General features: G+C 41.2%; 1 protein-coding gene and 1 long non-coding RNA gene across 5 annotated transcripts in view; one reads left to right on the top strand and one right to left on the bottom strand.

The window, feature by feature from the left end:
* Positions 2,505–25,718, top strand: part of RALGPS2 (Ral GEF with PH domain and SH3 binding motif 2) — a 141,216-nt gene continuing 118,002 nt past the window's right edge. The window contains exon 1 of one of the 2 annotated variants that reach the window (XM_021404115.1): positions 2,505–2,596. The gene's annotated coding sequence lies outside the window, so the exon portion shown is untranslated. Of the gene's footprint in view, positions 2,597–20,215; positions 20,330–25,718 lie in introns of those variants that run through there. The other variant, XM_021404114.1, reaches the window with a different exon arrangement.
* Positions 2,627–25,491, bottom strand: LOC110402260. Of its 3 annotated transcripts, XR_002441009.1 has the most exons (3): positions 24,146–25,491; positions 19,861–19,929; positions 2,627–6,551 (listed from the first exon to the last, which is right to left on the bottom strand). It is a non-coding gene; the product is annotated as an uncharacterized LOC110402260 (long non-coding RNA). The 3 variants fall into 3 exon arrangements; XR_002441008.1 differs by lacking the exon at positions 2,627–6,551 and having other exon boundaries at positions 19,670–19,929; XR_002441010.1 differs by lacking the exon at positions 2,627–6,551 and having other exon boundaries at positions 19,670–19,929; positions 24,751–25,491.

Raw genomic sequence — 25,718 nt, 5'->3', positions numbered from 1 at the left:
TATAGGTTTTGCTTTCCCTATATAAAGTGGAAAAAAACACCTTCCATTTAAGAAATAAAATTCCTGCATTATAAAAATGCTCTGAATTGATGAGATTCTCCAAAGCCACCGGTAACACTTCTCAAGAAATATGGAGATGGGCACAGACTGAGTGAAAACGGGGTTACGCTTCATCAGAGCTGCTGCTGGCTTTGCTTGCAGTACGCTCCAGACATTTGATTAACATGCAGAAAATGGTCTTTTGTTTTCTTTCTCTCAGGACTGATGGGCAGTTGATTACATCTGCAGAGAAAGGTTAGGGTTAGCGCTGTTTCAAAAGATGCTGCATCTCTATATTATGCAGAAGAGGGAAGGATGGATGACATGGAACACGTTCAGCTCCCCCGGGCCGTATTCTGGTTGCTGCTTGCCCAGCCACCCATCTTTGGCCTGGTGCAGGGTGTTGCTGGGTGCTGAATCACCCAGGAAAGGTACTTCTAGCACTTTTAAGCTGACTTTCTTGACTTTGTTGCATATGTGAATGTTAGCTGTGAGAAATGAAAGACGCTCGTCTAGCAGTATGTCCTGTCTGCGCAAAGGTGGAAGACGCTCTCGGCAGCATGGCGTCGCTCAGCAGGGCCTCAGATTCCAAGTGTAAGAGCTGAAAACTCAGGCTACATAGGCAGCAAGACAGATTTCTTCGAGGACTGGGTGTTAATTCAAAGCACAGGGTTCCCAGACTCCCTTGGCAGCACAGACGTGTGCTAGCAAGGTGTCACATTTTGAGGTGTTCTGGTAAGATGCCTGCTGAATTCAAAGCAAGGCAATTCTGCCTCTTCCCTGTGGTGTTGCTGGTGGCAGAAGCAGTGTGGGGATGGGGGCTTTATGGCTGCAGCCAGAGCGCAACATTCTCTGCTAGCTTCCCTCAGGAAGCCTCATTTTGCCTGTCCTGCACAGCACCACTTTCCTCCATGTTCTGCCCCTTGACAGACTGATGGTAATATCTGGGCAGTAGAGCCTGCATGAATTGGCTGCTTCCCTTTCTCTTGTAAGTAAAACCATAATAATGCCTTACTCAGTGCATTGTTCCAATTGTCACTGTAAATGTATTAAACTAGCTTTATCTGGTTTTGTCACTGATGAGCTGAAAAATGAGATAGCTGCTATAAAGCTGCACAAAATACTGGGTTTGTAAATTAGATTTTGTGTGGGAGAAGGAAGGCTAGCTGTTTTTTTTTTAATCTCATTTGTGTATCATTTTCAAACCTTAATTGCTGAACGTGATATAGCTTGATAGCTAAAAATATTGTACCACTTTTGTGGTGGAAAATACTATTGAAATGAAAATAAATGTAGGCAGCTGTACATAAGCTGTGATAAAGAGAAAGTAGAATGGATGAGGTGAATAGGTTTGGAAACTTCAGACAGGAAAAAATGACAGTTTTGCTTACATGCAGCATGCATTTGTTTAAAATACATTTCAGATCTTGCGTATGTTTTGAACTATTTAGCTGAAAAAGAGGCACTGCGTCTATTTATGATCTCAAAACCCATGGACAAATTCTACTCTTTGAAATGTAAATATGACCACTGTAACCATCCTTACCTGGAGGTAATAAAAAGGTAAATATCAGACACGCTGTTCAAAAGGTTGATAAAGAGCACCTGGGGCAAGAAGGAAGGACAGGAGGAGGGATGAGAAGCAGAACAAAGGTTTCCAGCATTTTACATTTATGCATAGTCCTCCTAATCCAGAACCTGCTCCCAGGAGTCACAAATTGATGTTTCAGTGCCACTCAAAAAGCATAATGCATCCAGCTGAGGGTGAGGCTGAGTTTTTTTGTGGTGGATGAAGGGAGGGTACCTGCCTGGCCTTCACATGTCACAGATTTATCCTGTAGCACCTGAGAGTTGCTGTTGCGCGTTTGAACATTAATTAGGTCAGATGTTGCGAACTACTTAATTATTGATCAACTAACAGAGCAGGAACTGGCTTTAAATTTCTCAAGGTCCCCGTCATTCAATTTCGAGAGCCGTTCTGTTCTTGAAAACTCACACAAGAAAAACCTTCCTTAAAAGCATCCCCAATTCTAAAAGTAGTTCTGTATGTCAGAAAGTGGTGCTTCGTTAGGAAAAACAAAACCTGGCTAAGCTGCAGGTGTGGGAGATAGAGAAGTTTCACACACGGCCACTCCCCGCATCCCTGCTGAGACAAGAGGTCTGGATGGGGTCATGGTGTGTTATTTGGAAGGCGGCTAGTGAAACGTTCAAACGTTGCAAATACCGAAAAGGCATAGTGACAGCTGATGCACATAGCTCAGAATAACGATTGACCCCCATCTTTTGAAGGCACATCAACTGCAACATCACCGTTCAGCCCCATTAGAGCTCACGCTGCATCAGAGCACGTGCCCAAGCACAGCTGTCAGGCGCCGGGTGAACAGGGATGGCGTGGAAAGCTTCTTGCTACCACCGGGTGGAGCTGAAGCCCTTTTTGTTCAAGCAGCTCCTTTCATAACTTCCTCCTCTTTCGCAGAGAAAAAATGTGAATCGGGCTGTTTACAGATCGATGTGGAGAGCTCATTATACCGGTGACCTCATTCTTCTGGAAGGGGAGGTCAGTAAATGAATTTCATGGGGGTTGGGGAGGGGTTCTCCAACAGTGTGTGGTTGTTTGGCCTTAAATGTCAGACACGGGCAGGACTTGTGATGAATTTCTAACAGTTAGTCATTTAAAATCGTTGTTGTCTTTGAATGTCCGTGATAAACCGGCCAGAAGACTCGGACCTGAATGAGTTAAAGGAAAATAGCTGAAAGAAATCTGTCAGCGTGCATTAAATAATGAGTTTTCTTTGTTTCTCAGTTCAGCTTTTCTTTTGTTACGGTTTTGAGTGACAGCACCAGATCCACAATATGCGAGTTTGGATCAGGACAGGAATAGGGAAAATAGGGCTCGTTTTGAAAACAAATTCCAAGCAGATGGGCAGGGCAGCAGGAGGGCGAAAGCAGTTGCCCAGATCGCTTGGTACTCATTACTTGTTCTTTGTCCCATCCCTCTTAGCTGGGCTCCAGTTCCCTGTTTTCCACCTGCAACCAGACTCCCCCTATCTCATCCTGATTTATCTTCTTAGTGTTTTGCTAAATGCCTGATTTTCCCACAGCTGGCTCGGTCTACAGCCTAGTCTCTTGAAGGTCGGCCATGTGTGCAAGGGTAATTTAAGAGGTTTCTGCCCTGACTTGTCTGCACTGCTTCTCTCCTAGAGGGTGGTAGATGCAGAGCAAAGGCAGCAGGTGGGTTGTTTCTCACCCCCTTGATGAGCACCTTGTAACATCAGTGAGCTGAGCTTTGTGAGATGTGCATTCTGGTAGTGAGGAGCTCCATTTAAGAATCTCTGTTGAATTGAGTTATGCAGGCAGAATATTTCTATACTTCACAGGTCCCCGAGTAAAAACATCTCCAGCAGATACAGCTAAATCCAGCAGGGGCTGTGGCCTCGAGCTTTGGTACAACAAAGGTCTGCTGACAGCTGTGTCAGTAAAAGTTGCAGGTGTAGATGCACCACTGTTGAGCAGCAGGTGCTTTTGTTAATTTGATTCATATTGTTCAGGCCATGACTTGACGTTCATATTGCCAGTAGTGGCTTTAGTGTCCACTTGTGGCTTATCATTGCTTTTATTATGGAGGCTGCAGCCCTCTTTATTTGCAGGCAGAAGATACTGTGCCCTAGCAAGGTCCAGTGGAGTGATATGAAGTGCTGATGAAAGTGTTTAGCAGCTGTGTTCAAAGCAAATGAGAACTCTCACAGGATTCGTTTTGCACACCCAGCTGTGTAATTCACAGCTGGCAGATGCTGATGGACAACTGTGAGTCAGAACATCTTCAGCCCACTCAGCCAGAAGGACTAGATGACGATGTCTGGCATTGGACCTGGGAGACTGGACAGCTAAGGTAGCAGAAAAGCTGTTCCTGTTGGTTGTGTTGCTAATAGGAAACCCTGCTGACGCAGCTTTGCTGGTACAAGTATAGCTGTGAAGATGCTGTGAAATGGAAATATCCCTCGTTTTCACTTTCGAAATAATTCTGAACGTTTAGAAGATGCATTAAGTTTTCCCATTCCTCAGTAGTTCCCTCACACTCCCCATAACTAGTCTCACTTCTTCTCTGTACATCTCATTTCTTCTTTCTAAACCCACATCAGGATCAGCACACAAAGTGCACCCCACGCACTGAAGCCTTCTGGCTCCACCTGACACCGCTCTTGAATACACTAACCAAATCATAGAACCACCTGGGTTGGAAAAGACCTTCCAGATCACTGAGTCCAACCATCAACCTAATGTACTGAGTCCCACCACTACTGCCATGTCCACATGTCTCCTGAATGCCCCCAGGGACTGGGCCTCCCCACTGACCTGGGCAGCCCGTTCCAGTGCTTGGCTTCCCCCTCCATGAAGAAATTCTTCCAATACCCAGTCTGAACCTCCCCTGGCAAAACTTGAGGCCTTTTCCTCACATCCTATCGCTTGTCACCAGAGAAAAGAGCTGTCTGTGGTGGCTACCATGTCAGACATCCTAGATTTGGTCCATATTTTCCAATTATGTACCAAATTTTGTGCTCTACCCTGGATCTCTGCTAACACAATTATGTTAGACCAGTAGAGTATATCATTAGTTCATGACATAAAATATATCTTTGTAATACAGCATATTCATTGACAATGGTAGAGGGATCTTCTGATATTGTAAACATGCTCGGATATGAGGGTGGTGATGTGATTGCACACTTTGCATCTATTGGCTGTCCCATGTAATGATAAAAAGGGATAATTATTACACTCCTATTAATAATTTAGGAAGCTAAGCAACAGCACCTGGAAATTAGGTGTCAATTTTACAAGATTTCCACAGAATGAATGAGGACGAAAAATAGGTCAGGCAAAGTTATACTTTTGTCATTTTGGAGAGGGGAGGGATGTATTTTTAGCAGTAAGAAAATACTGCCTTGTGCCTAGCTATGCAACACAGGTAGGTACCCGTAACAGATGAGCTTTATTACACATGACTGCTCGAGGCCTGACAGATCACTGATACTTTCCACAAACACTGTGCTGAGGTGTCTTTCAGTCTGTGTGCCAGTGTTGGTAGTCTAGCTGCACGCTGGGTTCTCTTTCCCCATTTGCCCGAGGGATACTGTAATGCCACAGGGCTGTGTTCTGGCGTGGATTTGTTTTGTCCCTGATAGTAATTTTCCAGAGCAAGCATTCCGTAATGTTGTTTTTCAATATTTATTTTTTCTGTGCTTTTGGTGCTGCACTGTGTGAGACTCTCGCGTATACATTCGTGCTTTGTGACACACAGAGGGCATGTTTGCTGTACAGAAAGTTTGTGCTGATATACAGTTGAATAGACCGTGACACGATACAGCTTTAAAAAGAGTTGAAATGCTGCACTCCGTTTGTTGTCTACTCTGCTGTAGCTTTTATTACTGGAATATTTCTCTCTTTCAGTTTTAATTTCCCCGCCTCCCTTTAGGCAGACAGTGTGGACCATGGGTCTTTAAAACTGCTTTCAGTAGAGCATTATTATTGTTTATATTTAAGAATGCAATTTAAAATCCGAGGCCAAGCTGAAAAGAAGAGTTACAGTGTGGGGTGCCTATGTTTAGCACCTCTCAATGGGAATAACATTAAAATCAAAACTTCTACTTATAAAAATACCATTACAATTCCAACCAAAGAAAGACTGCTTTTAAAATTGAACATCTGTGTTCTTAAGCTGCTCGATTCCTATTCAGCATATAGCAGTAGAGTACATATAAAGCAGCCAATTAATTGCTCTACCTAATGTGAGATTTATTTTCCTGATTTTTTTTTTTTTTCTGAGGACTTGCACTACTGTTCCTTTTGAGCTTTGTGCCCAGTGGGGCTGCTCTGGGCTGAAAAATATGCCATCAAACCACACATTACCGAACCACTTATTACCAAAATAGAAGCTGCACGCTTTCCTCACTCTGCATTCATCTCTATAAGAGCAGCACACCTCTGCAAAAGCAGTCTGAGAGCTCCCCACAGGACACAGTAGAGTCATACTCCAATCATCTGGATCGGTTTTATGGAGATGAGAGGTTGACAAGTCACATTTTTCATCCCAAAGCATCCCAGCAACGTGAAGTTTGTATGTCCGCTGGGTGAATAATTAGCCAAACAATGCTGGTGTTGGGAGCGGTACTGGTGTAGTGAGATTTTATTCTTTAAATAAAAAAGGGATGGCACAATGGCTGTAACTAGTTACATCTCAAATGCAAGTGTAGTGTGCAGACAGACCATAATAAGCAGGTAGGCCAACTCCTACTATTCTGTCTTTCCCTTATAGCGGAGGAGACGCCCTTCCTGGGACAGAAGAACAATCATAGAGGGTCATTTTGTGTTTGTTTGTTTGTTTGTTTTTTTACTTCTACCCCCTTACCTGTAGCAATGCAGTCCAGAACTTCATTGGGAGTTATTTTCACGTGCTCTGCTATGCTTCGGCCATTTTATATTTCATGCTTGAGTTTGTCTTATTGCTTCATGTTCTGGAAAGATAGAATAGTATTGAATCATATTTCTAAAAACGTATTTTCTGGCAGCTTTTGGATTTTACCATGAGGAGGCATAAGTCACTAGAACCTCCTGTGTTACACAGCTGATTCGTGTTTGTGCAGCCTCTTGATAGTTCTTCTGAACAATGGGAAGAGCTCCACATTATAGAAAACTCATTTTTAGGTAGGCGCTGGTCAGCATGGAATCCTGCAGGTTGGTTCCCAACACTTGTGTGCTTATATTGATGGAGCTCTTTGGGCTTTCTTTTCTAAACCATAACATTGTTTCAGTTCTATTGTATATAATTTTGAAATGCCCTATTTAAATGTCTAGGAAGTGAATTGTGGGTACAAATTTTATAGTTTTCAGTCAACAAGGGTGTTCCAGAATGACTCTGTCATCTACAACAAACACAAGTCTTTTCAACTGCCCTCAGAATGTAACAATGAGAATCGAGTGGCTTTGCTATAGTGGAACTATGAGGGTTTTATTACATGAATCAGACAGTGAATTTATCCATCATCCCAATAACATCTCATTTTAGCATTTGATCAACTTGTTTAGGTTAATTTTCTGTGCTAACAGTCTTTACATAATACATAAATACTCTGATACTTGTATTAATGTAGTGTATTACCTCCTGAACGCGTTGTAGGCTCTTAAGCACTTAATCAAATTCCTTAGGATTATCGTCTGCATCCTCTTTTGTAGGCAGGTTTGTAGACCAGTTTGACCATTTCTATCTGGGGAGTGCTTTTTAACCTGAGCACGTATGGGACTCTTTGTCCTGCTATTACAAATGCTGTGGAGGTGCATCTGCTCTTAGGAGTGTGATTGCTGCGTGCTCACATTTGAAAGAGCATTAGGTCTCTTTTTTAATTTTAAAGTAGGCATCCCCCATGATATTTTTATATCCTTCGTATAAGCGCTCTGTGTTCCATTTCAGTAGTTATATTTCAGTTCATTCCTGTTCATTTATTTACATGGTTAAAAAGTAATTTTTTTGCTCTTCTACTTTGTAAACATTTGTAAATGCCCGACAAAAATGTTATCTACCATAAATAGAGCATTTTCCAGCTGTATGTTCATGCATTTATTTTGGTCTTAAATTCCTTTCCAGTTTGTAGTGAGTGCAATACATTACTGCAAATTGCTTGGTTTTGGCAGGCGTTACACTGAACCCCTTGTACTGATCCCTTTCCTTGTGTTAGGAGTTTTTTTTTTACATCTACAGCAACTAAAGCTTTTCCCTCTATTTAGCTATCCTTGCATTCCGCCTTCATGTATGTGTTTTTAACTAGAAACACCGTAGTTCTCTCAGTTCTTGTCCCTACGTCTGTATGAAATTGCTGCCCCCAAATGCGTGCTGCTCGTGGCAGTGTCCTGTGTTCTTTGCCTCAGTTGCTGTTAGCAGCTGGTCCTTATGCCTGGATGTGGCAGGAGCTGAGTCAACAGGAAATGTGGCATTGTATGGTGTCTTTCTAAACATCCCTAGCGACTTGAGCTTGCGATAAGAAAGGTGAAAAGGTGAATATTTATAAGAAATTAATGTATGAGGAACATAAATTATGCTTTTGAAATAGTGGTATTAAGAAAGGGACAGTAAACAAGAAAACTGTACTGAGGTGTTACCCATCTTAAGGCCTCATCACTTCTAGGTAACTCATCTCATCCAATTCCTCTCTCCCCTCTCCTGGGCTCTTTTCCTGGTTGTCAGACTCCTCTTTCTCGCACAGAGGGCACGCAGCCAGCAGTGAGAGCTCTTACAGGAGGTGACTTCTGCCACTATGGCAGATTGGATAAACAAGTGCGCTCTGTTCACGTGTTTTAACATGTGAGAAGTCCCGCAAATAGTTAATGATGAATTGTTCGTTTCACTTCTCATCATCTGAACACATAATTTCTCTGTACAAACACAGAGTTTTTTATTAGGTTATGCAGCTTTTATATGAAATTACGTTTACCTCCTGTAAGCAATGAGTCCAGAATAGAGTGCATGGCAAGTACAGAACCGGCCGAACAAAAATTCCTTCTTGCAAATCAAAAATCCAGTTTGTGCCTTGAACCTCTGCACATCTTCTGAGGCTATTTGCAATTGCACTTGCACAGCAGAGTTAAAAAGGGACTAATAGGATACAGTAGGTTAAAACCCTTGTATTACTATACAGCTTTAAGATCATCTGAAGGCCTAATCTTGCTGTGTTATGATTCTGTGTTTCCTTCTTCATTGTTTTGTTTATCTAATTTTTGTTTAAAGTATTTATAGCTTATTTTTCTGAAAAGGCTTAATGCACTGAAGAAATCCTTGCGCTTCTACTAGTTAGAGATTACCACTGGTAGAAGCTGTCGGACCCACCACCTGGCATGGTCTGAGCCAAGCAGTGATGGACAGAGCTGCAGGGAAGACCACTTCAGGATCATGCTCAGGGGTGCTTTGTTTTTTTTTTCTATCTTTACAGATTTGAACCTGATTTTTTTCAAGCTTTCATTTAGATTTTTAAATATAGGAGAAATTAGATAGAGCAACATTTTTGTTACTGTTATTCATGAATTGCGCTTACTTTTCTCTGTAATAAGCAAGCAATCATTGAAATCTGGGTTAATCCAAACTGGGAAACTCATGGGAGTGACCCACATAGTATAAAATCCACTCTGTTCTCTTCTTACTGAGTGAAACACGATGTAGTCCCAATTGTCTGAATACTTCACCAACTGTATGGATCCTGGGAAATCTCTGAAAGTCAGCTATCTCTGAAACCTGAGCTAGATGAAGCATATTAACCAATATGAGGAACAACAAGATGGGGGAAATTCCTTCTAAATTTGAGCTCTTAGCCATGTGAAGAATTGGAGTAGGCAAGGACACAAAGACTTCAAATGCGATCTTGCTCAGTAAACCAGCCAGGAGTACGGGTCCTTTCTGTTGCACAACTTAAGGGTATTGCATTCCTCTTTCCTGATATTTTATGGAGATCTTGGATCTTTTGTAGCTTCACAAAAGAAAAGTGGGAGCCAAAGACACGTTCTGCCCTTTTCTTTTAGGTAACACTGAAATAGGAAGCCAGTAGTAGTCAGCTGTTTTTACAGGGTTGTTTTTTTGTTGTTGTTGGGGTTTTTCTTTTGTTTGTTTTTTGGTTTTGTTTCTTTGTAGTTTTAATGGCCACATCGTGACCATGCTGAAGTCACGTAGCTGGGCTTGCACTCTGCTAAGCACAGGTCTGGACATGCATTTAAGCCCAGACTCGCCTCCAGAGCTTGGTGTTTACACATTAGCCTGTGCTCAGGAATAAAGCTTTGTCTGATCTCTTACCCACTAGCACAGCACTTCAGCGCGGGCTGGTGCTGTCATTCCTGTGCCACTCATAAGTAGAGTCACATTGCTTTCCAGACCACAGCAGATATTCCAGCCTTGATTCTTTGTCATCATGCGTAGATGTTTTCCGTTTGCAGCCAGGCCACGTGGAAAGGTATGATGTGGGAAGTGGAGCTCAGCAGCAAAAGCCCAGCCCAGAGACCTAGCACTGCAGGACATCACCAAGCAGTCCTAAAGCTGTGTGGCTGTAAAAGGATTTTCCAGGTGTTAAGAGAGCCCTGGAAAAGGGTGCAGATGTGTAGACAGCTGGGAATTACCCTCATTTCTCCTCCAGCATAGGAAAGAGCAAGCAGTGAAAAGGGTGGAGTGTTGTCACATCCTAAAGATCCCTTGGGGTTGCTGCAGCTAAAGCAACCATGATGTGCTCCTTGCGTCCGATCTGCTGCCTGCTGCACAAGGAATCAAGTCATAGCTGGCAAGCCTGTTTGCCCTCAAGGGAACGTGGCACGTTCTGGAGACCAGCCTGGGGTATCTAGGACAAGCACAGAGTCTGCCACTGGGCTTCGAGTCATAGAGTCATTACAGTTGGGAAAGGCCTGTAAGATCTTCTAGTCCAACCATCAACCCCTCCCCACCATGCCCACTAACCATGTCCCTCAGTGCCACATCTCCATGGTTCCTGAACACCTCCAGGGATGGGGACTCCACCACCTCCCTGGGCAGCCTGTGCCAGTGCCTGCCCAATGTTGTGCTCTCATCCTGCTTAGCAGCAAGGCGCTGTGATGGCCAGGTGTTCCCAAGCAGAAAATCCTCCTCTGTGCCTTGCTTGTGTGAGCAAGGAGGAGAGGAGACTGAAGAGACAGTGTGATGAGCTACCCATGGAAATGCTGGGTCAAATCTGAGGCATATCAGCTTGGATCGGCTTGTTCAACAAACAAGCTCAAAAACAACCAGCTTTTATGGAACTGGAAAATTAACTGGGTCAGCACAATGATGGTGAGTGATCTGTGAGACAGTTTTGCTTAAAGTCCAAGTGCTCTCTGCATTTATTTTCTGGAGAATGATTATATATTTTCCTGGATAATCCTTCAAGAATATCTACCTCCCTTATTTGTTTCACTCCATCCCTAGCTGAAAATAATGCTGATAAAAAATTACATGTTGGTGACAGCTTACAGCATGTACTGCAAGTGGTGATGTGTGTATGCCTACATGTGTCTGCCAGGAGTGCCACAGCACATACCATACAAGTGCTATTTATATGAATGCACGTGTCGTGTCGTGAGAGAAAGATGCAATGATTAACATTAGTTTTTGTCTAGACATATTGCAATAAAAAAGTCAGGTAACTGAGTGTTAAATGTGACATGCTCCAAAGACTAAAAAACATGTACTACAACATTTGCTATATTTTCTAGTCAAGGTTAGGCATAAGAATCACATTTAGAGTAATAATTTCCTGCATCTGTGCAAATGCTTTTAACACGCTCTAGGATAAGTAGGCTTCAGGAAAGTGATGTAGAAGATAGAGTTTACAGAGCTGCTGATGTGCCAAGCACATAAAATGCTGTAAGGTATGCACTTGTGACAGTGTTTTTGGTTCTTACTGGAACCTTCCTGAGGCAAGCGAAGGGGCATGCTGATAAAAATAACACTATAGCAAGTTGCTCCTGTGTTTAAAATGAAAATTCTTTTGTAGACTGTTTTTTTTGTTTGTTTGTTTGTTTGATTATCAGAAGATAATAGCGTAGCTTTCCTAAGAGAATCAGGGTATTGATTTCTAGAGTTACACTCACAAGGGTCCTGGTAGTATTTGTTTGTTTTTTAACAGTTACCCAATCCTCAGCTGAGATGTAACCAGTCAAGTGCATGCATTTGCTTTGTTACATCCTTAAATGGAATGGAGTGGATTAAACCATCTTCACTGACTTGTTTTATCTTCTGATACAAAAATTAGAATGATCTTTTTTCTTCCCTATGGTAAATCTATTTTTGTACGTGGCATTCATGAGAATAATTACATTAAAGAGAGCTTATTTGAAAAAAGAAATTAATGTTGTATATATTTGGGTAATTCCAAAAGGACTATGAACTCCTTCTAGTTAGGATTCTATGGATTTGGGGCTTCTAAAGAATTATCTGGCTTTCCATGTCCATTGCAGTATGTAGTATGTTAGGTACAATGGAGACACATATTTCAGAGAATCTTCTGCCTTTGATGTACAGGATTTGTCACTTGGTCAGGGATATTTTACGCCTCCATGACTAATGACACTGCTCCAGATGCACAAAGTAACAGAAGCACAAATGAGTCTCGCAGAGAATGCTTTCATGTGCTCTTTGGGAGGAGCTTTTCTTTTTCAGTGATGACAAATTTTTAGTGATTACTGCTCACAGCTGAGAGTTCTGCATAGAGCTTTGTGGGCATTAACTAAACCAGTTTGCCTCCTCTGCTCAGCTGTCCAGTATGTGTGTGGAGCCAGTTGTGCTGTAGCAGCAAAACAACTCTCTTTGTGACGGAGGTGATCAGCAGGGTGGCTTCAGTGACTGCTGGGCTCTGCTATGAACAGACTCACCTCCTATGACTGCTTTACCTCCATAATACTGTATTGGTTTCAGATCTGTTTTGCTTTATTCCATCAGTCTCATTGAACTGGAGATTTTGTTTTCCATTTTTCAAATGCGATAATGTCCCTAGCTACATTGACTGCATTAAGACTTGCATTTTTGAAAGGTTCTCTGCATTTGTATGTTAGTGCGCAGGCAATTTAAAAGGTATGTGAGTTGAGACAATTCCATGGTGCATATGTACATAAAATCCACAAGCTTGGAGTATGTTTCTTGATTTTCATATCTTGTGAAAGAGGTAGTGAGAGAAGACCTCTGTTTTACTTGGTGTGCTTTTTACTTAAGTCATCTCTTCAGTATGATATATGAAACTGTGGTTGAAAACCTATGTAAAAAAAAAAAAATCTCACTGAAGTAGTTGGGGGAATCCAAGGCCCTAACACAGCTGTGTTGAGAACAGCACAGTGAGTTTTTCAAAGACCTTCACCTGCAAAATCAGCATTCTTGTGACCTCCAAGATCTGGCTGGTTTTTAGTGAGTTTAAGTCATAGAATCAAAGTCAAGGGGTTTTTATGTGTTCTTAAAGGTTTTTCAATCATACAGGATTGTGGTCCTCAGTTTTGTCCCTCTTATTACTCTATATTACAACAGAAGCTTTGGAGGACAGACTGCCCTGGGAGGGGGAAGCCATCACCTGCAAGATGACAGTAGCACATGGCAGTCATCTGAGGGCCCAAATCCCCTCTGTGTCTCGCTGTCACTGAGGAGGCTAAAACCTCTGCTTTTCTATCTAAGAGATAAAGTCTAAATGCTATTCTAAATGCTAAATGCTATTAAATGAAATCACCAAGTCACACAGCCAAGCTACAGTTGCGTGGGTAAAGCAAAATGTATACGTTTGTTGTTGTTGTTTTCCTAGTTTAAAGATTATAGCTTTATTTCGCAGCAAATCACCAACTGGTTGTGAGCAATACATTTTAAAATGCTTTCTGACGTTTCAGGGAGGCTGATGTTCATTTTACACCAATGCTGAGTTTCTGCTTAAATGTAAAATCCTGTGTAAATACATTGTGACTTTGGTGGCGTAGTAAATCTGCTACCTAGGTAAGCCACTCTATTGCTTTTCCTATTGGTGTCATTAGCTGAGCTCACTGGGCCGGCCGACACAGCTCAGTATCTCCCAAGTGAGGAACCTGATGTAACATGTTGTTAGCGAGTGAGACGGCATCAAGGCGAGCATTAAGCAATGAGACATGACAGTGTATGTAGTGCCAGGATATCCCGATGCAGTGTGAGTTGCTAGGCAGTGAGCTGACAGCCTGCTATCGCAAGCTGCTGACAAATGGCATGTTTCTTGACATGCTTCCTTAGGATGTGAAAAAAAAAAAAGCTTCCATGTAAATAGACAGAGACAGAAGCTTTTTTTCAGAAAGTTGCTGTGTGGTTCAATTTTCTGTCTTCCTTCACGCTTCAGTAAATTCCAGGTTTGCCTCTTCTTTTGACCAAACAGGCAAGGGAGCAAAAGCAATATTTAAAAACACTGCGAAAAATACCCTAAGATTCTAAGTGAAGAAGAAAGGAGATTATTAGCTCTCTCCCAATGTTAAGATTCCCCCCAGAAATCTTCCTTTGCAAATTCAGGTACTTGGAAGTGCTGCAGATGTTGCGAGGAACAGGGAGGAAAGCAGTAATGCTGCTTTGCACGATTCTTTTGCACCTTTTGCTCACCAGATGTAACCTAGATAGCAGACGGCTGCTCAGTGAGGCATTTCTTCGGCACTTATAGATTCTCCCCTCTTTGCATGGATGTGTGGGAGGGGGGATTAGTGCATAGCCGTATGGGAGGGAGCTAACAGCAGCACAGTTTCTTAGTGAGCCATGCTGTAAGAGTGGTAAAGATAGTGGAGGGAGCAGGAAATGATGGAGGAGGGGAGAGGACTCCAGTGGCACTTAATGGAAGTGATGCAGAATTCCCCTGAGAGCTGAGGAGCTGAGAATATGAGGGCTCTGACCCTTCTACATGCCTTGCACACCCCAACTGGAGAGGCACTTTCAAGTAATTTATCAATGCAAACTTCAGAATGTTTTTTTCCTGCTTCCTGGGATTTTCTGCTAGACAAGAAGGATGTACTTTACTTAATGGGGATCTGAAAAGAAAATAGCCTGATATTTCTTCTGTAATTCAGCAGGCTGGATCATAGCTTTCTATTCATAATATATCTTAAAGTGGGAGATGAACATCTCCTAAAGACATCCTCCTTCCTTCTTGAGTACGGAGAGCTTGGTAGTTCCTAAAACAAAAGGTAGGGGAGGGGCACGTAGTAGGGGAGGGAGGTGGGTTGTGTGGGAGCAAGGCAGCACTTCATAATGTCCTTGGCTCCCTTTTCCAAGATCAAATCCTCTTCTACAGTATTTCTGAGGCAGCTGCAGGCCTAATGACCCAGTGTGCAAGCAGTGACCTATCGTTGCTTCTTAGTTTAAGAAAGCAAGCTGTCATTACATCAGCATTCACGCTTCTGCCCAGAACTTACACAGTATATAAAAACCCTGACACCCACATCAACCCTTGCTTTTCAACTATAGAAGGAAATCTCAGTGCCAGAGTTCTTCAGATCGCCTCAGATCAACAAGAAAGAGATGTCCCGCTGAAATCTGGAATATCCTCTGGGATCCGTGGGAGTCAAGGACAGTTTTCCCCAGCAGGCTGCGTTTCCTGTCAGCTCCCTAGCTGCATGGTCTTTCTCTGAGACACTACATGGGAACTATGCAGAAGAGATAACACAGTCCTCTGCCAATTAATTTTCCTGGCCCAATTCCATGGGCCTGAAGAGCAGAAAACATGTGCAGATGTAGGAGGCAAGGTCTGGCCCTGTGCATTTTCCTGAAAAGCTAACTCTATCTGTATCGCTGTCGGTAGTGCACTCCCTTTATATTTTTCTTAACAAAACAGAAGTGGAAAATTATATTTTTCTTAAGAGTGTTGCTTGAGCTGTTATGCATGCCCTGATGGTGTTTTACAAGTATTGCCTGCTTTATCACACAGTGGCATTTTTATTCCCTTTATTCTTACAGGTCAGTAAACCAGCTAGTAAGTCTAATTGCCCTAATTCCGTTCTGCTGCTTTCAACAAATAAGAGCTGCAAACTGGGTAATATCCTGTCAGTTTCCTTTGAACCTCCTGCCTTATAAGCATCCATCTAACTGCTGCCTTTTCTCATGGTTCATTGTGCAGCAATTAGTTTAAATACCTGTCTCTAGTTACTTAATTGAATAGAAGGAAACCATCAAAAGCAATGGATTAAATTGAAACGGAAAGGTCTTGAAAGATGTTTCCCACCTGTGTGAATCCAAACCAAAAACATTTAACTCGGAGGGGATTCAGAAATAGAAGGGAGAAACAGAGTAACTTTTTCTTAAGGCTCGTTTTCCAGATACACGTTGGCATAAATCTCACATATGCATGCACATTTGTTCTCTCTGTCTCAAATCAAAATCAGTACAGTCTGACTTTTTAATAATATGCTATAAATAACTGGTAATAAAAAACAAGGAACAGAACCAAGAGCTATTATTCTTGAGGATCTTCTCCATCTCTAGCAGTAGCCTATATTTAATGCTACAGCAGAAGGCAGTGTACCGGAACTTTATGCAAAATATATAAAGGAGAGAAATTTCTCCTGTCAGTGATCAGTTTATGCTGTGAAGCATCACTGACATTAATTCTTGCAGTTGTTCTCCCTGTCAGCATGTTGTTACTATGTGTGTATGTGTCTAATCTGTAAAAAAATATTCGAAGCTATTTGTTTCATTTACTCAATGATTTGTGCTATAGCACAGAGTTCCTTGAGCCAAAGAAGTGGAACATTGCAATGACATGGCACCTGGGGAGAGTTAATGCAGATTTTGATTGTCTCTTCTGTTGGCAAGGTGTTTTCTCTTTCTCACAGTATGTGGCAGGTTATGTGATTTCTTTTATTTGCTTTCCATCTTCAGCTATGCCTGCCTGCTATGTGGGAGTGTAGAGAGGTTTTTTTAGGGTTCACACTGCTTGACTGCCTCTTCCCAAGAGGTTAAGGTGGATTTTTTCACCCAGCTACTGGTCTCAGCCTTAGTTAAGTTGGGAAGCTGCCCCTGAAGCAGAGGATCTTTTCTGCCATGCTCACCCGCAGACCTGCAGAGAGATGAACAAAGCTGGAATGGGAAGAATACAGCCCTGACTGAGAGAATCATGGTCGTATGGACAGGCTGGGAAGTAAGTTTTGCCTGAAGGCGTGCTTCCTCTTCCCACAGCTGGCCCATGACATAGATCTGTAATACAGCTGTAGGAGATCTGTAGTAATGTATTCTGTAGAAAGCACTGTGCACTTTTTGATCTTTGGAGCTGAAACTGTCATTTTATACATGTTTGTGTGCCCTTGGCCTACTGGTTTCAAGGGATGATGATAATGCGGATAATGCAGATAAGATATTTGTGTGTCATTCTCACCTGTAGATCGAAGCACAATGATACACTAGCTTTCATTTCTCTTGTTTTTAGAGTCTTCTCTTTTTGTGTTGTTCTTGTAGTTCTTCTAGTTTCTTCTTTCCAATCCTCTTTTGTTTATTAAGCCAGAAGCCAAAATGCAATGTAGTATTTAAGCTAAGAATCTATTACTGAAAATACTCTTGTATTTTCTGTTAGCTTTCTTCCCATATATTTTGTTACTTAATGCTTGTACAGTATTCAATTTTTATTGGACTATGCCCATAATTGAGGTCCACCTCATGCTTGATTTTAAGTCCATCTTCTAAAAGCTCCCTCCCAGAATCCTGCATTGCACCATGCTTCTCTTATATCCAGAAAAGTCATCTGAAATGCTCTTGATTTAGACTTCCCAAATTCAGATTGCTTGGATAGCATGTAGAAGTCATGATTGTCCAGGTAGGAGAAACTGTTGTATTTTCCACCCGTGCAAAGGCATCTCCCGTTCCTTCCTCTGCATTCCTCTATCATTATACAAGCACACTCACAAAAATAGTGTGTGTGTCTTGCCTGTTCTCTGTGACCTCTTTTGGTGCTCAACATGATGTCTTGACCTGCATGGACAGCCCCAAACCTCTTCCCTTTACCGAGCTATTTTTAGTGCCATTGGCTAATTGGTATCTGAATGCTATCCAAGGTTCATGAATTATTAATCGTATGTGGATAATAACTATTTGTGAATCCCAAGTACAACTTGCATTCAGTTCTGGCAGCCTTCTCCCTGAGAGGGAGATTTGGACCATAGCTTGCAAATTATCAGGCAGAGAGAATGGGGACTATTGCATCTGACAAGCAACAGTGTAATGAATAGTATGTCTGAAATGCCAACTCTTAAAAAAAAAATAGATGCAACATGAACAGAGTGAGTAATGAGGAGTACGTCAAAGGTTCTCTGCATTGCCTTACTGCAGAATATTGCATCGTTAAAATATTGTTATTAGGAGTGTTAATTCATAGCTGAAGTACTCAGTTATCTAAGTTCAGTATTTTTTGATAAAAACATCAAGTCTGGAAGCAAAATTTAGCATGTTCATTAGTCACAAAGGAGCTTTCTACCATAGATGATACAGGTATAAATGTATAAATTTCATCCATGAAGAAGACAGAGAAGGACAAGGTGAGACCTTAGAAAGAATTCCTGTGAGAATTAAAGACCGTTGTGAAGCTTGCTAATTTCTCACTACGTTTTGTCTTCTCTGGTGAAAACTAAAAGCATCTATAGCTATATCTAAAAGACAAAGAGTAACAAAACAAGCTAGCTTATTTACAGCTCTCCTCCAGGGAAAGAGCAAGACAATAAATCTGTCAGGTTTTAGTTGTTGTTTGTAACATCCTTAGAAGTGTTCAGATAGTGTGTTCGCAAAGGCAATGTGATAAGCTGTAGTACAAAAGAAAATACTCAAATTCGACATCACTTTCGAATGATTGTTGTCAACATATTTTCTCATGCAGCTCTCAAAGGCTGATTTGAAATGGATGTGCAATTTTTTTGAGATGTAATACTCTTCTGATTCTCGGGCGTGTGTTTTTTTCTGATATTATGTGGCATAGAGCAGTAGTTGAGGTGAACACTTGCTAAAAAACACCCATTGTATTTTTGGAATTTGCTTGCTGAGCGTACTTTGAAGCCTTTCCAGAGTATACAGGAAGAATCTCTTCGAAATTTCAAAAGTTGAGCAGCTGTCTCCAGCTGAGACACATTTATAAACATTAGACCTTCCAGTCCAAGTGCTACATGTCAGATGATTTTTCTCATGAAACAAGCCTTGCCTCCATAGAGACTGACTTTTTATTTACTTTAAGAGTGTATTTTAAAGTGATTCTCAGCAGTGATATTATAGGGCAGTGACAGTGGCGTGATTCTTTTTTTTTTTGTTTAAAGTGAAATTTTGAAATATCTGCACATTCCCCATAGTATTATTATTGGTATGTATATTGTTTCATGGCTTAATAGAGAATGCAGACCTAGAATTCAGGTTTCTCAGACAGTTCTAGTAAAGAATATTGAAACCTTCAGGTCTTTCACTAAATGTTGTTTCATCTTTTTCTTTTAATGCAAATGATCTTGAGTAGCGTTTGCTAAGTCCCAACATTCAGCATTCCATAGATGTCCTGCCTCTGTAACTAAACTCGTTCATATTGATAATGCCTGATACATGGGGGGAAAAAGGGAGAATGTGGAAAACAAGAGAGTGTCTGAGACATTAGCTCTACCTCTCTTTTTTTTACCTGCAAATGAGAATCTAAAACTGTATTATAACCTGGCTTTCTAATTTTCATATAAGAGCATATCGTCAGTGTACTTTACATTACCAAACTTCAGCTCCTGACAAGCCACTTTACATGCAGTAATGTTCTCAAAGAGATATTATAGCATTATCAAATGTTATCAAAGAGATAACAAGCATATAAGACCTACCAGCACAAGACTACAAAATATGATGTCTTGCCCTTTTGCTCATCCCAAAAGCATTCCCCAGAATGTTTATGTAAACAATTCTGAAAATACTGCCCATAAAACAATCTATTCTATTTGTTCAAAGTAACTTAACCAATGGTATTTATTAAATGTAAAGCTGAACAGGTGAGCCATCCTTCACTGAGATGCTCTTCACTAATAAATGACAAGGCCTTCAATGGATCTTCACTTCTTGAGACTACTAGACATAATGCTCTTTTCAGACAAGGATTATTGCTTGATAAAAAAGGACTTTTTAGATTTTCTTTGCGTTTTATTATTTCTGAAAAGACATTTCATTGTTTCACAGTGCAAAAAACAAAACCACCTATTTTCCCATGTTTGTAAGCAGTAACAATTACAATTGCAGAGGATATCAGAAGCACAACAAACCAGCCAAGAGAGCAAAGGCTAAGAAACATAAATACGGAGTCTTGTTACCTCCTGTGAAGCTCAAGGGAATAATGAGGTGAAATCCATAATTTCTTGTATACAGAGAAAAGCAGCAATCTGAAAAAAAAAAAGAAAAGAAAACAAATGAGGGAACTCATAGTGAAAGGACAAGTTCAATTTTTTAGTATATTTACGGCAGTGTTATCATTGCCCTGCACCATTATCTTAACAAGTAATGAAATGCTTGACAGATCTCTAGTAGTTTACAAAGATTTCACGGCATCTAATGAGCAATAAAAGATGGATCATGACTGATCCTTCTGTGACTGCAGTGAATGATGGATGCAAAATAAAGAGCTTCCCTAATTTACATGACCCACATGAGGACCGGGCAGGCTGTAGTTTTGCCCAGATACGAGGACAGAATCTACCCAATTGCTCTTCTTGGTTCTTCTCACACAGAAAAGAGAGAGCTCCATCTCTTTCTGCCTCCCTCCGCCATCCAGGACATGGAGAGGTAAGTATGCAGCATAGCTTAAGGAGCATAACTTGCTACTTGCTACGGTAAAAGAAAAGAATTCTAGGAAGTTTCGTACCCTTTAAAACAGAGCACTTCTTTATTTGCCCACGTTAAGTTACCTCTTAATGATATTTTGACTTATTAGCTAAATGGCATTAACTTAATCTGCTCCTAATTTATTACTCGCTATAATGAAACTGCATTGAATCTGTGGGTGTGATGTCTCCTATTGTATGGTCAGATGTAAACATTACCTTGAAATTTGAGTATCTGACTAATAACATTTCATGTAACAGGATCAAAGGAGATCCAAGAGGGATATGGGTTTATGTCGTGGGTTTGGGTTTTTTTTACTTCTTTTTACTTATTCAACGTCTTTGTTAAAAATTACTTATTTCTCCAAATAGCTGTTTAATCATTGACTGAGGTTGAAAAAAGCTTCTTGGAGCAGATGGCAAGAACATAGGATTTAAGAAAGGGACAGATGTATCCATACTAGGGAGCCTGGAAGATAAATCCCTTGAAGTCTTGTGGCAGACGTGATCATTACTTTGTTTACATAGATGAAATATGACTAGTTTCAATTAACAGTTGCTGTTGTCCATATTTGGGATCTCTCCTCTTCAGATGGTCATTGAAACCTGTTGTAAATCATCATGTTCATACTACTTACATTCCGTGCATAAACCATATAGGTATCCCAGCATCTCCACTCTTTATGTCTAGATAGATATTATACAGCATAAAAGCAATTGTGGAGGGATTTGCTTTCTATAAAGTAGTTTGCGGGCACTGTCTCTAATGACATACTGTCTCCAGTGATGTACAGAGATGCTAGGAAAGCACAAAAAGAAGGACGTTATTATTCAGCCTCTGTGCTGCCAATCCATTCTTTGCCTTAGCTCCCTCCCTGATGCTACCAGCATTGTTCCCACCACAGACAGCTCCTCTTAGGACTCTAACATAAACAAGAACCTGACTTTTGTACATCTGGGGCATAGAAAGGCAACACAGGAAAAACTGTATTCTCTTCCTGTGGAAACATCCATAAGTTGTGCATACAACAGTTAGGAAATAACATGTTGTCTGTGTGCAGCCTCCTCACTGCGGAGGAGTGGAAGAACTTCTGCTGACCTTGGGAAAACAATGCTTTGCAGATGTGAAGAGGAAGTCCTCTTAAAACATGTGTGTATATGTATATGTGCATGGATATGTGTGTACATATATATATATATATAAACACACAGTGTTGAACATACTGAATTAGAGCAGCCACAAAGCATACACTCTTCAGTAGAACATTAGCGTTTTCTTTCTCCAACTGAAAACTCTAAACATTGGGTCTCTAGTGTCCATTTGAATCAGATTCCTCTAGCACTGATGTTTTTATCCTTTAGAATACTTTTTATGATTATTTTCATGTTTAACTCAGCCAACTGAAGCTTGTATTTTCTTGTGACTGAAGCAGGAATGTCATCCACTCATCAAAAGTTAGGGAAAAAAGATGTGTGTTTAATGTTTTAAGCATAAACATCCTTCAAAAGGAAAGTGGAAAATAATGATAGTTACAGTGATGTTACGTTTATCCAGTTCTGACTCTACCTACAACAAAAGCAAGGACACCAGAGATGAAAAGAGTGGGAATATATATGAGGAAGTTTTGAAGACTAGGTGTCTTACTAGAACTCCGAAATTACCTTGTACGATGTAAAGCACTGCATTTATAAAGTCAGATTTGTATGCTTAAGCACTAGCACATCAGGAAGTAACAAAATTAAGGAGGCAGGTACCACAGCTGCATAGTGATGCAGTCTTGAGAAATGATTGCACAGTTCCAAAGGAAAACAAAACAAACCAATTTAATTCTCATAACATTTGAAGTAAATTTAGCAATATTTTCATTTCTTTAGCATCTCTCACCCTGGAGTAATGTGAACTAAATGCAAATCAACCCATGGAATGACTTACCCAAAGAATAAAAATAAAAAATAGGAATTACAAGCTATGTAAATATTGCCTACTATATTGGAATGTATAGAAATATTAAAATATATTCTGCTATATTATTCATTCCTGAAGGGAACAATATGCTTTAGCAATTATCTTATGGGACATCTCATATCAAACTATTTTTAACTAACAACTTTATATGATAATGGCTGTTTTTAGATTCACAACTCGTTAGAAGAACTTTATCTAGTGCCGTGTAATTAGTAATTAATGAAGTGCTAACTAAGTGCCACAATGTAAGCTATGCTCTTTCCAATCCTTAGTTACCAAAACTAAGATTAAGAAGTATCTCTTCTGCAGTACTCAGGAAACTTGCCTTAAAGGTACCTGCATTCATTTGATTTTATATTCATGTATAGCTATAATCCCAGAGCTTTGTCCGCAGCATGATATGACCAGTTAGAAACAAATGCTATTTCTCTTTTTCCTCACAATTTTTAGAATAGTTTGTATTGCAATCTATACAAGCAAAACTGATTACATTAAAGTGACTGACATTATGAATTTTTCATACAAGATACTTATGCTGTTTTCTGTTAATGAACATATAATAAGCAGTGACTTTAATCCGCTGACATTTTTATAGACCTAGGTTTTGCTATAGCAAGCGCTTTGGCTTGCAGTCTCAATGCTTTATTACAGCTGCTCCTGCAAACATATTAAAGTTTGCGTATGGAAGCACAGGCGTTTTATGTTGCCTAATGGAAAAATGTTTTTCATCTGTGAAATTAGAAATATACTGATACATTTCCAACGTGTCAGTGGGTAGGTAATGTTGAAGATGTAAGCGGTCGCTTCCGAGTTTGTTACACTCGTGCAGAGAAGCGCAACTCTCTTTTTAGGCAGTGGATCGTATAAATAATCATTGCTAATAAAATTTGGGATAAAAGCGCCTTAAAAATAACTTCTAAGATCCATAGTAAATAATTATTCAGGAGAGTACGCATACGCAGGAAGGATGGACAGGCAACCATCGTTTCTAATTTTGTTCTCTCACATGAAAGAGGCGATGACAAATGTGATGTCCTGCGGGCTGTAAAATTTTCAGCCACGTTCATTTGGAATGAAAGGAGCTTGTTCAGGACTGACCATCTGCACACATTCCCTAACAGTCTGCCACTCGCAAGTGGCAGCGGTTTCCTTGTACTTCTGACAGCAGCTTTCTTCATTCTAATCAGCTATTTTGCCACACACTTTCATCTAGTCATTTCCTCTTTATGATGCTTCCTGTGATTTGAATATTTAACAGCACAGCTGCAATGTTCAACTAACAACAAATTTTAAATGCCATACTAAATATAATGAGGAAGAAGTGTACCTGTAAAACAATAAGGAGCATCAGCTCTGCGTGTAGAATGGGAGACTACCTTGGAAAAGATTGAGGAATCCTAGAGGAAAAGCACCTAACGAAGCATGGGGCTTCAGTGTAAATTTGGTGTTTCAGCACTGAGGTAGAATTGGCCATTTTCATTCTACAGGCAAATATATCTTGAATTAAAAACCTACATTCTCCTCTCATCGCTTCTCTTTACCGCTCGTTGTTTAAAACTCTCTTTTGACATGAAATGATGACATGGCATCCAACATTTTGTGTTTCTTACCATTCCATATCTTGGCACATTGTTTGCATGACCGTGTACATATACTGAGGAGAAATTTCTACTGAACTGCCGTTAAAGATGCCTGCATTTCTTAACCTATTCCCTTTAATTTAGATATATAATCAGATTTCTTTCCTCCAGCAGCTATTCTGTTATATTGATGATTATTTATCAACACTGAATTTCTCACTGTATTGCCCACCTGCACAATTGGGTCACTCTGAATATCTTCTGCATCTGTCCCACGTTCTCGTGTCCTCTACAAATGTGTTTTTCTTTTGTACAGCCCTTTTTCTAGATTGTCTGTAAGGGTGTTCACAACACAAGTTCTGGCACAAAATCTTAAAAACACTCCACCATTCTGGCTTTTCACTCTCATTTTAAATGACCACTTGTTTTCCCGTTTCATCTCTTTTAGTTTTTGGTTCATGTTTTGCTGTTTTTCTTTCCTCACAATCCACTATGAAGTTTTTTTTAAAGATTTGATGAAAGACTTGAACAGTGTCTTTCAAAATTTGTGTTGCCAGACCCCCTGTATCCGCCACTTAGGTAACGAGTATTGAGAAGCTTATTCAATCAGACAAGTTAGTCTATCTCCTGCTTTAGACAAGGAGAATTGTTTACTGAAAATCTACCTTTGCTTCCCCTTTCTGAGGTGTCTATACTTTCCTTTTTTAAAAATATGTTACTATCTTTCTAGAACCTTCCTTTATTTCTGTGTTAAACCTTGTTGAGGTTCCAAACCTGGCGGTTCCAAAGCTGGTGAAACATTCTTTCCATTCACATTCTTTCCATTCACTGACCTACCGGAGGTAGACCAAACTGTGGAAGGATGGTGTTTGGCACTTTGTTTTCCTTTCATTTATCCTGGCTCAGGACAAGTACACAAGAACAAAGAGCGTTCTCTTTCTAGGCAGTCATCTGGGCTGCTCAGATATGCTTTGGATCCCGGTACACGTGCTCTCTATCGGGTGCTATCTGCTGGCAGCTCCGGATTGCCCACTGCACCAGCAAACTGACTCCGTCCCGCAGGGATGTGGAGGAAGCAGTAACGGTCTTCATTCCTCGACAGGATGACAACACGGCGATTCACGATTTAATGAGGTTAGGTGTTGTTTGTAAAGCGTTTTGACGATGTGTAAGTGCTGGCTATTAATTACTGCAATAACTCACTGGGGCTGGAGCCTCCCTGGCGGGGGTGTGAGTAGAAAAGCGGGCGATGCCAGGCCCGGTCTCCATGGCAGCTGCACTGCCGCCTCTTGCACTTCATGGCAGTTCTTGCACAACCTGGCGGTTTTCTGAAAGCTTTCACTCCCGAGGTGATGCAAAGAGACCGAAGGCCCTGTTTTTCCTCTCTACGCTCTTCATTTCTTAACGATGATGGGTGCAGCAAAAATTATAGGAAGCCTTTGTATTGCATTGCTTTTAAGCGTATTAACTTCTCGGTGAAGTAGTGCTCTTTTTTTGAGCGAGTCCCCCTCCAGCTGGGAGGATTGAGGACCCTCCACGAGGGATGCTTCAGCACCTCCAGCTCCCCCTCCTTCCCTGGTGAGAATTTGCGAGGAGCTCGGGACAGCGGTTAGCAGCGGAACGGACGAAGCCGCCGGGGGCTGCCCAAAGGTCCCGTGAGGGGCAGCGGCAGGTCGCTGAGGCGGAGGGCGGGAAGGACGGCCCCGGGCCGGGGCTGCCCCTCAGGGGCAAGCTGCGCCCTCTGCTCGCCGTGCCAACGCCGCGCGCAGCCCGCGGCACCGGTAGGCGGCGGCGGCTGAGGAGGG

This window comes from Numida meleagris, chromosome 7 (genome assembly GCF_002078875.1).
Source record: "Numida meleagris isolate 19003 breed g44 Domestic line chromosome 7, NumMel1.0, whole genome shotgun sequence".
In the NCBI taxonomy this organism is placed as follows: Eukaryota; Metazoa; Chordata; class Aves; order Galliformes; family Numididae; genus Numida; species Numida meleagris.
This window is presented reverse-complemented; position numbering and strand designations above follow the sequence as displayed.